Source organism: Somniosus microcephalus, chromosome 19 (assembly GCF_052327205.1).
Source record: "Somniosus microcephalus isolate GS21.2 chromosome 19, FLI_Smic_1.0, whole genome shotgun sequence".
NCBI classification, from domain to species: Eukaryota; Metazoa; Chordata; class Chondrichthyes; order Squaliformes; family Somniosidae; genus Somniosus; species Somniosus microcephalus.
This window is the reverse complement of record NC_141005.1, coordinates 66,773,137-66,784,909: the sequence shown is the minus strand read 5'-3', so window position 1 is coordinate 66,784,909 and position 11,773 is coordinate 66,773,137. Positions and strand designations below refer to the sequence as shown.

Sequence of the window (11,773 nt, the reverse complement as noted above, 5' to 3'; positions counted from 1 at the left end):
GCTGGTGATTTCGGCGAGAGGCAGTTAAGTACTGTGAGACGCTGGAGTTACTACCATGTGAGAACAGACAGTAATTTCGATACAATTTATACACAGATGGGAAGTCAGCTGACATTTCTATCAATGTAAGTTACTTCTTGCTTTCTTTGAAGGCTGCAACCAGCATTGAAATATTTCCAACTTTCTGCTTTTTGCGCTTATCCCACAATTAAATTAAATTACAAAATTATTTCTAACTCAATCTGGGAAAATAGGACACACAGTAGGAATTTTCATTATTGTGATTAATAGGATTTTTATCACTCGATCACAAAATACGTACGTGTTGACATTTACTCCAATTGTACTCTCACTGTGTATACGTTTATGTCTAGATTTTCTAAATGCTGCTTTAATCGATGTTGTAATTAAATCAAAAGTCACTGTTAATTAAAAAAAAGGTTTTGACGTTAAATTTGTGAAGAAGGTGAGGACTAAATTATTTCGATGTTCGATTTCTGCTTGCGCTAGTTATTTACTGAAATGTAATAACGAATATACATCAAGTCAAATTGGATGTAAAAGATGGGGTTCATGAGCGCAATGCATGTACAAAGCTATAAATGGCTTTCAGTGCTAAATTGAATCACTTCTCCCCAACACTCACTCAAAACACACCGCATAACACATGTATATCATTCTTTATTAAACAAATGCTTCTACGTCACAATTACAAGGTTAAAGGTTTCTGCCACAATGTGAATAGATTTAAATCACTATTATAGGTCAGGCGCATGAAAATAGAAAGTAATGCATTGTCAATAACTAAACCCCGAATTCGAGCATAAACGCGCGATGGATAACAGTTTGCACCGAGTGGGTGGGTTTTCTCTTTCACTCGCAGCCTGATCTCTTGATGCTTTGCGTGAGTTGAGACCCGAGAGACTCATGTGTAACCCCGCAGGTGTACACTTCGTGTGAGTTCCACTCGGTGGCGGACAGGGTCAGGTAACTGCTCACACTGTACGTCTGGTCGGCGTCCCGTACGGTCCGAGTTGTCTGGACACCAGTGTCCGTGATCTGGCCGTCTGCGCTCCACGAAATTTCCACTGACCCCGGAAAAAAGTTATTCACCAAACACATCAGGGTCGCCGCCTTTGCTGCAGAGATCTGATCGGACGCTGGCGGGAGAAGCGACACCGAAGGGCTGGACGACTCTCTGGCTGTAATGAAAAGGATTGTGTTTATTAATGAAAGATTCTGCAGCCGTATAATATACATTACACACACGTACAATGCAACTCCATGCTCAGTGATAGCACTCTCCGCCGCTGAGCCAATAGGTTGTGGGTTCAAGTCCCACGCCAAAGACTAGGCTGTCACTCCAGTGCAGTACAGAGTGAGAGATGCATTGGCCGAGATGCAGTCTTTTGGATGAGACGTTAAACTGTTGTTAAGCAGCCGTCGCAGGTGGCTGTAAAAGACTCTGTGGCACTATTTCGAAGAGCAAGAGAGTTCTCCCTGGTATCCTGGCCAATATTGATCCCTCAACCAACATCAGTAAATCAGATTATCTGGTCATTATCACATTGCAATTTGTGGGGCCTTGCTGTGCCCAAATCGGCTGCTACTTTTCCAATTTACAACAGTGACTACACTGCAAAAGTATTTCATTTGCTGTAGCATTTCTCTGAGGTCATGAAAGGCGCTATATAAATGCAAGTTCCTTCATTTATTTTATTCCTTAAATCACAGCAACGTAATATAGAACTAATCACATCTTTGAATCCAGTGGCCAGACCTTTATTGTCAATTTGACATCTTTCTATGGAACAAACCTAAAATCAGTATTCCCAGTATCACACCAAAATCCTTTCTTTGCAAAGGGATTTACTATTTCCTTACATATAGTACAGAGAGGAAATCTTCCCACACAGGGATCAAATTAAGATTTAATAACTGCCACACAAAGATTCATTTCAGAAGAATAATCATTTTTAAATATTGACTAACATGTGGTTGTAAAAGAACTCGAGGGTTATGTTCACATACAGAGCAGTAAAATGTTTGCTACCTTGAAGAATATTACATTAACAATATGTAAAACTGGAAAAAATATATTTTACACCATTTCTGCCGGGTTTACTCCAATGGTCCCGCTGGAAATCCGGGAGAAAACTCAGTGGAAATGCTATGCCTTTGTGTTTATCATGCTAATATTTGCATACAGACAAGTAACTTTTGGTTGAAATCAAAATCATTTTGTGACCCTGATACCAAATAATACGTGGAAGGTAGAAAATAGATGTTTCCAACAGTATTGTAGATTATAGCTTTACGGTCTGAATTAGGCGTCAATACAGCCTCCCATATCAGGCATTGCATGTACCTGTACAAACTTGCACTGAAGAGGTACCACCAACGCTGCCTCCGCAAGATCCTGTGAATCCATTGGCAGGATAGGCGCACCAACGTCAGTGTTCTCACTCAGACCAACATCTCCAGCATCAAAGCTTTGACCACGCTTGATCAGCTCCGATGGACGGGTCATATCGTCCGCACGCCCGATACAAGACTCCCAAAGCAAACGCTCTAATCCGAGCTCCGATATGGCAAGCGAGCCCGAGGTGGGCAGAGGAAACGCTTCAGGACACCCTCAAAGTCTCCTTGAAAAAGTGCAACATCCCCAGCGATACCTGGGAATCCCTGGCCCAAAACCGCACAAAGTGGAGGAGAAGCATCCGGGAAAGCGCCGAACTCCTCGAGCCTCTTCACTGGGAGCAAGGGAAACCAAGCACAGATAGCGCAAGGAGCGCACGTCAACCCAAGCAGCCCACCTACCCACCCCTTCAACCACCGTCTGCCCCAACTGTGACAGAGTCTGCTGGTCCCATATTGAACTCATCAGTCACCTGAGAACTCATTTTTAATGTGGAAGCAAGTCATCCTTGGTTCCAAGGGACTCCCTAAGAAGCAGAAGATACTTGCACTCAAATTATATATAAATTCGCAACCGTGAATTCCCACCAGACATTTATATATCTAAGATCCAACTAGTAAAATCAAAGGAAAGTTGCCAACTTCAGATTAACGTATCGAAGAGTTTTCTCTCTGAGCTCTATATGTAATACAATCACAAACCCTCTCTTTATTAAAGAAATTCGTGACACATAGCGAACCTTTCTCCTGGTGAGAAACAGTACCTGTTATCGAAAGTATATCTTGAGCTCGGTGTTATCTGGGGATATTAGACAAGCTCCTGGTGATTATTACTCTCCTCATACGAAATTAACATCTGTTAAAATTTCTCAGCCCACCAGAAGTTAAGGGAGACACCGATATGCTTTTACTTTTTCTCGCTCTCTGTATCTGTCTACCCCTCTCTATTTCTCTGTCTTTCTCTCTGTCTCTCTCTCTTACTCTTTATCTCTCCGTCTGTTTGACTCTCTGTTTTTGTATACTTGCTGTTCGTGCGACACTTTTAATGATGTTTTTAACACCAATTTTTACAATCTACGAACCATTTCTATTGTTAACTATCTCTGATTGAAAGGTGAAACTAATCATAGAATTAACCCATTGTTTCCCTTAAGATTTGAAAATGTGATTGTTTTAAGTCCCTAATAAACCAATCACACTGTTTAAACCTTGGTTGTAACCTACAGCACCAATTGTTTCATTTGCCTCAAATTATTACATTAATAATTCAAGTGAGAATGTATTTGACTATTGCATAAAATTTAAAAAATGCAATAGCAATTGTACAGAACCAATCTAGTAAAAGCTACTTACTCAGAACAGTCAGCTTGGTGCCTCCACCGAAGTACAATACGCCGGAGCTCCACCAACCACAATAATAATCGGCGTCGTCCTCGGGTTGAACCCCGCTGATGGTTAAATATGCGGCGTTGGTTGACGATTGACTCCTTCCAGAGAATCGATCAGGAATCCCGGAACCCTTGGTTTCACTGTTAAGATCATGATAGAGTAGAAATCGAGGAGCATTCCCGGGTTTCTGCTGGTACCATCCTATGTAAGAGTTTCCCAAACTACCCCCAGACACACTGCAGCTTATTTTCACCGTTCCTTGCGGCGCGATGGGTAATGATTGCGGTTGAGTTAACGTAATCTGCGCGTTTGAACCTATAAAAAGATGAAGCAATATTAGAGGCTGGGCTTCATATGATTAATATCGTCACTTTATATCTCTATACAACAAAAGATTAATCACAATGGCTGTAACGAAACGTTTGCTGAATACTTACAAACTGCGCAAAATAATTAACGATGTGATGACCCGCACCCACTCAGACATCATGAATTCAGTTCGGCTCAGAAACCTCGGCAGATTGCAGGCAGAAGATATTAATGTTTACCAGGCTCGCCTTGTCTTATCAATGTTAAGAATGAAGGCGTATTACCACGTGTTCGTTAATTATGCAAATGACCGCTGACATTCTGAACCCCAATTTAGCATCTATGAGTAGGCCTCCATGTCACAAGACTTCCAAACTGGAGAAGGGGACATTGGCTAACAGAATCGAACGATAGTGTGATGTTGCACATCATGCACCGGATTTATTAATAAGTACATTAACGTGTTGAAATTTATAATTGCGTAAACAGCGTAAAGATCTCATTATTTTTCACAAATTCGCAAGGTATATATTTTTGTTCTTTCCTGTTACACATGTCAGATAGAAAGCAACTTTAATCGCTATTTGCGCCCCTCTAAAGACAGTGCTGTTCTAACTGTGCAATATATAACGACAATCCTCACACACTTAGAGATCAATCCGCAGAAATTCAGCTACATTCCTAGAGAAAGTAGCATGATGATATATTATCTTTACAATGAAGTAACTTTTTATGACCTACTCAAAGATGTTAGCGCACTGTGGTGTATTTGAGCATTCTCTGCCAGGTGCACTTACGTGAGAATATCTTAAAGTGAAAGCTTTAATCTAATTTATACCACACATTGATAACTGTTTCTTCAATACAAACATCAGATAATTTAGCAGGAAAAAAGTAAACATTTTGACACTGACCTTATTCCTGTTCTAATATTCTGAAGCAGTGGTTTACCTTTGGGTTTGTTATACCTTGTGCGATTTGAAATTACACGGAACTGAAATAATTCACATTCGGATGGAGAAATCGGCAAATTAATGGCAGATTAAATTTAACACAGGGAAATGTGAATTCATTCATTTGTGTAGGAAGAATGAGGAGACGCAATATAAAGTCAATGGTAATATTTTAAAAGGGGTACAGGATCAGAGAGAGCTAGCGGTATGCATACACAAATCTTTGAAGGTAGCGGAAGAAGTTGGGAAAGCTGTCAAAAAAGCATATGAGATTCTTGGCTTTATATATAGAAGTATAGAGTACAAAAGCAAAGAATTTAAGCTGGAATATTGTGTCAAGAGCTTAGAAAGGGTGCAGAGGAGATTTATTAGCATGGTACCAGGGATGAAGTACGTCAGTTTCGTGGAGAGATTAGAGTAACTGGGGTTGATCTCCTTGGAGCAGAAAACCTTAAGGGGAGATTTGATAGACGTGTTCAAAACCATGACGGTTGGTGATAGAGTAAATAAGGAGAAATTGTTTCCAGTGGCAGAATGGTTAGTAACCAGAGGACACAGATATAAGGTAATTGGCAGGAGAACCAGAGGGGACGTGAGAAAAAAACCAAGTAGCAATTTGTTATAATCTGGAATGCACTGCCTGAAAGGTTGGTGGAAGAAAATTGAATAATAATCTCAAAAGATTAAATACGTGAAGTGGGGAAATGTGCAGGTCTATGACCTCATTTTTGCTGTATCATTCAGTAATCGTCTGAAACCAAACCACAGGCTTCTTTACATAACTGTCTCATTCATCTCATTCGAGTCCCCTGGTTACAGAATATGTCACACAGGCATCGTTGACTTTACTGGTTGGCTGATTCTTAAGCCGGGACGTCCCATGCCAATCAACCGGCTGAAAGCAAAAAGTGCATTATGCAGTTCACACTGCCGTTTCTTCTTATTGGCACCTGTTCACATCTTTACAGTTTATTTAAATATTAATATCACAGATATATCTGAATCTGCACAGAATTGCACATTGAAAAGGCAATCTGAGACACAAGTTTATTGCAGCAGGATTAAAAAATAATTATAATAATATACACGTCCTGCGAATATTTACCAGATTTAGACCCTATGGTATTTTGCTTGAGCGTCATTTGTTATACCATAAGTGTATCATCACACGGACCCGTTTTACGCAAAAATTATCCGTAGCTACAATTATATCACCGACCATTAATGAAAAAAATCTCGCATGAGTATTCTCCATTCCAAGCTTTATGTGAGGCATGAGGGGTTTATTGATCTTTCTTTATCACTTGAAACTACAGTTACCATTGCCGTTCGATCAACAATTGAATGTGGATGAATTAGAAATGCCCCTTTAATTTTAATTTATCATAAACTGGGTAACTAATCAATATAAGTAGTACGTTTCAGGGTTCATTTTCAGCCATTTCTCCACAGAAAGAATTGGATTTCTAAAGCAAAGTGTAGTCGTATAAGTTTTAAAAATAAGAGGAATGGCAGTCAATATGGTAATATCAAGTCTTGAAGATCATAGCCGACAAACAATTCTTTAGCCTATATATGCAATCAATACATACCTCACACCCACTGTGTTGGGAAATCCAGGTCCAGGGTGCCTAAAAGCAGTTGTCGGATCCTTCCATTTCATCTGTTAACTTGGATTTAGATAACACATAAACAGATAATGATAATCAAATTATTTAACGGAAAGTTGTGATGGATAACTTTCACCTGGCACAAAAGGTTGAAATGCAGGAAGAAAAGTAGAAGTCATTTTGCTGAATACAAGCAGAAATGCCCACTCATGTATTAAAGATGAAGAAATAGTGCACTGATTAAATCAAGTGAGTCTGATCCTCACTGATACTCTGTTCGCTTTCTATGAAATAAAACAGTATATGAATTTGTTTCTGCTCTCAACTTTTTCTTTCGTTCTCTGGATATGGGCATCGCTGGCAAAGGCAGCAGTTATTGCCAAACAACAACAACAACAACTTGAAGGTATATAGCGCCTTTAACGTAGTAAAACGTCCCAAGGCGCTTCACAAGAGCTTTATCAAACAAGATCTGACACATATTCACACAAGGGGATATTGGAACAGCTGAACAAACGCTTGGTCAAAGATGTAGGTTTTAAGGAGGATCTTAAAGGAGGAGGGAGTGCTAGGGAGGTGGAGAGGTTTCGGGAGAGAATTGCAGTACATAGGGCCAATGGTAGAGCGATTATAATCGAGGCTCCGCAAGAGGCCAGAATTTAAAAAGGAAATTCCCGAACTTAGATCCTAGGGATCTGGAATTGGCATAGCTGGCAGTGAAGGGGTGCTGGAAATCAGGGATGTGCAAAAGGACAGAAGTGAGGCGTGCAAAGATCTCGGACGATTGTAGGGCTGGAGGAGGTTACAGAGATAGGGAGGGGCGAGGCCATTGAGGAAATTAAAGATAAGAATGAGAATTTTAAAATACAGGAGCCAATGTAGGTCAGCAGGAGTGAATGGGATTTGGTGGAAGTTATGATATGGGCAGCAGAGTTTTGGATGAGCTCAAGTATATGGATGGTGGAAGATGGGAGGCCAGCCAAGAGAACATTGGAATAGTCAAGTCTAGTGGTAACAAAGGCATGGATGACAGTTTTAGCAGCAGATGAGCTGAGGTGGGACAGTCAGGAGATGTTACGGAGTTGGAAGTAGACGGTTTTGGTGATGGACTGGGTCTGTGGTCATCGCAGTGTGAACTATGACACCAAGATTGTGAACAGTCTGGTTTAGCCTCAGACAGTTGCCCGGGAGAGTGATGGAGTGGGAGGCTAGGGAATGGATTTTGTGGCGAGGACCAAAACAAATCTTTTGCATCTTCCTAACTTTTAGTTGGAGAACATTTCTGCTACTCCAGTCCTGGATGTCGGACAAGATGTGTAATAATTTAGAGAGAGTGGAGGTGTCGAGAGAGCTGATAGTGAGGTAGAGCTGGCTGTCGTCAGTTTACATGTGGAACCTAGCATTGTGTTTTCGGATGATCTTGTCAAAGGGCAGCATGTAGATGAGAAATGGAAGGAGGCCAAGGATAGATCTTTGGGAGACTCTAGAGGTAACGGTGCAAGAGTATGAAAAGTAGCCATTGCAGGTGATTCTCTGGCTACGATTGGATAATTAAGAATGGAACGAGGCGAGGTCGGCTGGATGATGGAGGCGAGGCATTGGAGGAGGCTGGTGTAGTCAATCATGTCAAAGTCTGCAGAAAGTTCGGGACCGATGAGGAGGGATAGGATACCATGGTCACAATGAAATAGGTTGTAATTTACAGCTTTGATAAGGGCTGTTTCTGTACTGCGGCAGGGGCAGAAAACTGATTGGAGTGATTCAAACATGGAGTTCCGGGAAAGATGGGCACGCATTTGTGAGGCAGCAATATGTTTAAGGACTTTGCAGTTAAAGGGGAGTTTGGAGATGGAGTGGTAGTTTGGAAGGACACAGGGGTCAAGGGTGGATGTTTTGAAGAGAAGGGAGTTGACAGCAGATTTGAAGGGCAGTGAGACAGTACCTGAGGAGAGGGATCCGTTAACAATATCAGCTAAAATAGGGGCCAGAAAGGGAATGTGGGTGGTTAGCAGGTTGGTGGCAATAGAGACCAGGGAGCAGGAGGTGGGTCTCATGGTCCAAATGAGTTATAAGATGGCATGTGGAGAGACAGCAGAGAAACTAGAGAAATATGCAAGTTCAGGGCTAGGGCAGGGCAGAACCTTATGGGAAGTATAGCCTGGTGGGCTAGGAGAAGGGAGGGAAGTGGCAGCGGCAGCTTAATGGATGGTCTCAAACTTAGTGATGAATAAGTCCATGATCTCCGCGCACCTGTTGTTGGAGGGGAGATGGAGGAGGCAGAGGAGATGGGTTTGAGAAGATGCACAAAAGAACAGCATGGGACAGTTTTGGTTGCTGCTTGTAAGTAGACAGGGATGAGTGCCTCAATGGGCAATTCGAAGGGTGCTGAGAGAGGCACATTGGAAATCTGTAGTCTTATCTAAGAGGGAGGCAAGCCTCGGACGGTGGCAGGAGAGTAGGAAGGTCAAGGAGTCCTGAAGGGTTGGGTAGGCATTTGGGAGGACAGAGTATCTGAGAAGTGAGGAATGAAAGAATTGATGCAGCGATGATAAAGGAACATCTACACGTGTCCATGTTGAGATGCTGTGTGACTTGAAGGGGAAATTGGAGGTGATCATGTTCACATGCGCCTGCTGCCATTCTCCTGCCAGGTATTGGGAATAAAGGCAGACAAGTCCCCTGGACCTGATGGGCTACAACCTAAAGTCTTAAAAGAAGTGGCTGCAGAGAGAGTGTTTGCGTTTGTTGTAATCTACCAAAATTCCCTGGATTCTGGAGAGGTCTCAGCGGATTGGAAAACCGTAAATGTAATACCCCTATTCAAGAAAGGATGAAAGCAAAAAGCAGGAAACTATAGGCCAGTTAGTCTAACATCTGTCATTTGGAAAATGCTGGAATCCATTATTAAGGAAGTAATAGCAGGTCATTTAGAAAATCAGATGACAATCAAGCAGAGTCAGCGTGGTTTATGAAAGGGAAATTGTGTTTGACAAATTTACTAGAGTTCTTTGAGGATGTAACGAGCAGCGTGTATAAAGGGGAACCAGTAGATGTAGTGAATTTGGATTTCCAGAAACCATTTGATAAGGTGCCACATAAAAGGTTACTGCCCAAGATAAGAGCTCAAGCTGTTGGGGTAATATATTAGCACGGATAGAGAATTGGCTAACTAACAGAAACAAAGTGTCGGGATAAATGGGTAATTTTCCGGTTGGCAAACTGTAACGAATGGGTGCCATAGGGATCAGTGCTGGAGCCTCAACAATTAAAATCTACATTAATGACTTTGAAGAAGGGACCCTGTGTACTGTCACCAAATTTCCTGATGATACAAAGATAGGTGGGAAAGCAAGTTGTGAAGAGGACACAAAGGGGGGGATTTTCCCGGCGCTCAGAGGGCGGGTTTGGAAGTGGGACTGTTGGCAAAATTACAAAGATTGTCAGCGGATCCCGAACCCACTGTCAACCCGCCTCCATACAATCTTCCCAAGTGTCGGGTCCCCGATTTGCACTGGGACGCGACAACTAGCGGCGGGAAGATGATTATAGGCACTTAACTGCCTGTTAACAGATAGTTAACAGGCAGTTAACAGGCTTTTTTCAATTTTGTCAGGTCGACTGCGGGCTTCCCGACCACCAGACACCACGCCAGGGTAAGTGTGGCATGCTGTGGGTCTATTGTAAGGTTTGTGCATTGATGACAGCTGCAGAAGTGGTGTCAAGGATCCAATGGTACACTGGTGAGTTTCAGAGGTAAGAAAATGTTGGGGAAATCATTTTTAATCTATTTAGACTTTTCTGTAAGTAATAAGGTTTGATGTGTTTGTGTACTCTCACCTCATTGAGAGAAGCTTTCTCACCAGTGACGGATCGCTTCTGTAAACTCACCTGCACCTGCCTGCTATTTTATCCTAAGGAGAAGTCTCTGGAGAGACTGGATGCAAGATTTCAACTTTGTAATGTGATTGGCAGTATTTGCTGCACCTCAATGCTGTTAATCACTGAAAAATCATCTGTCAAAAAAAATGAGCATGTCTCCTTTAAGAAAACCGGCAGATGACGTGACATCAGCTGACGTCATCTGATACGGCTTTTTCTGAATTGGCCGGCAAGCCCTCTTTTTAAGGCAGAAGGAAGGCGCGCAGAGGTGGAGACATTCAGGCAGGGAAATTCAAAACTTAGCATCTATACGGCTCAAAACGGGGCCGCCAATGGTGGAGTGAATGAAGTGGGCGATGCACAAGTGTCCAGATTTGGAGGAACACAGAGACTCCCTTAATACTCGTTAATTTTTAACATAATGGAGAAAAAATTTAGTTGTGCCATAATGTATGTTTGGAACTCAATATGCTTTTAAAACGCCAGTTACACCTAATCTAACAAGGTCTAACTTTCACTGGGATATTTAACAGCGATATTACATAAGAACATAAGAAGTAAGAGCAGGAGTAGGCCATTCGACCACTCGAGCCTACCCCGCCATTCAATAAAATCATGGCTGATCTTGGCCTGAATGTCTCCGCCTCTCCGCGCCATTCTCCTGCCTTAAAAAGAGGGCCTCGCGCACAGTGGGGAAGCCTATCGAGCATCGCAGGAAAGGCACAGCGATTTTCTGATATGACACCTATTATCTGGGAGACACCATTGATGGTGACGACTAACGAGTCCGATATTTAATGCAGAACTGCCTGCCGTTTGGGAGGAAGGCTTGAAGCTACACAGAGAAGAAAAGTCCCATAGTATGCCAATCTGAAAGGTGAAATGGAATACGGTTATGGTGATTATCAGGGGCTGTAGTTGGAAATACGATGAAGTATTTTATTCCACGCCTTGCTTGTACATTTGATTCAGTATTTTGGAGTCATGGTTAAGAATTCCGGGCGTGCTGCATAAATGAGAAGCTGTATTGTTTTGGGCATCAATGTAACATAGGAAGTAAGGCAGGCAACCTCACGTCCTAACATGGGACCCACTTCTGGGACAGGTGGTCTACTGCTGGTGATTTCGGCGAGGGAGAGTTGAGTACGTGAGATGCTGGAGTTACTACCATGTGTGAATAGACAGTAATTTCAATACAATTTGTACACAGATGGG

At 42.2% G+C, this 11,773-nt stretch overlaps 1 pseudogene across 1 annotated transcript; it reads right to left on the bottom strand.

Annotated features, from left to right (window-relative positions):
* Positions 1–663: 663 nt before the first annotated feature.
* On the bottom strand, positions 664–6,211 carry LOC147104572 (immunoglobulin lambda-1 light chain pseudogene; annotated as a pseudogene). The gene is made up of 3 exons (XR_015072405.1): positions 6,175–6,211; positions 3,772–4,155; positions 664–1,202 (listed from the first exon to the last, which is right to left on the bottom strand). The product of XR_015072405.1 is annotated as an immunoglobulin lambda-1 light chain pseudogene (transcript).
* Between the last annotated feature and the right edge of the window lie 5,562 nt (positions 6,212–11,773).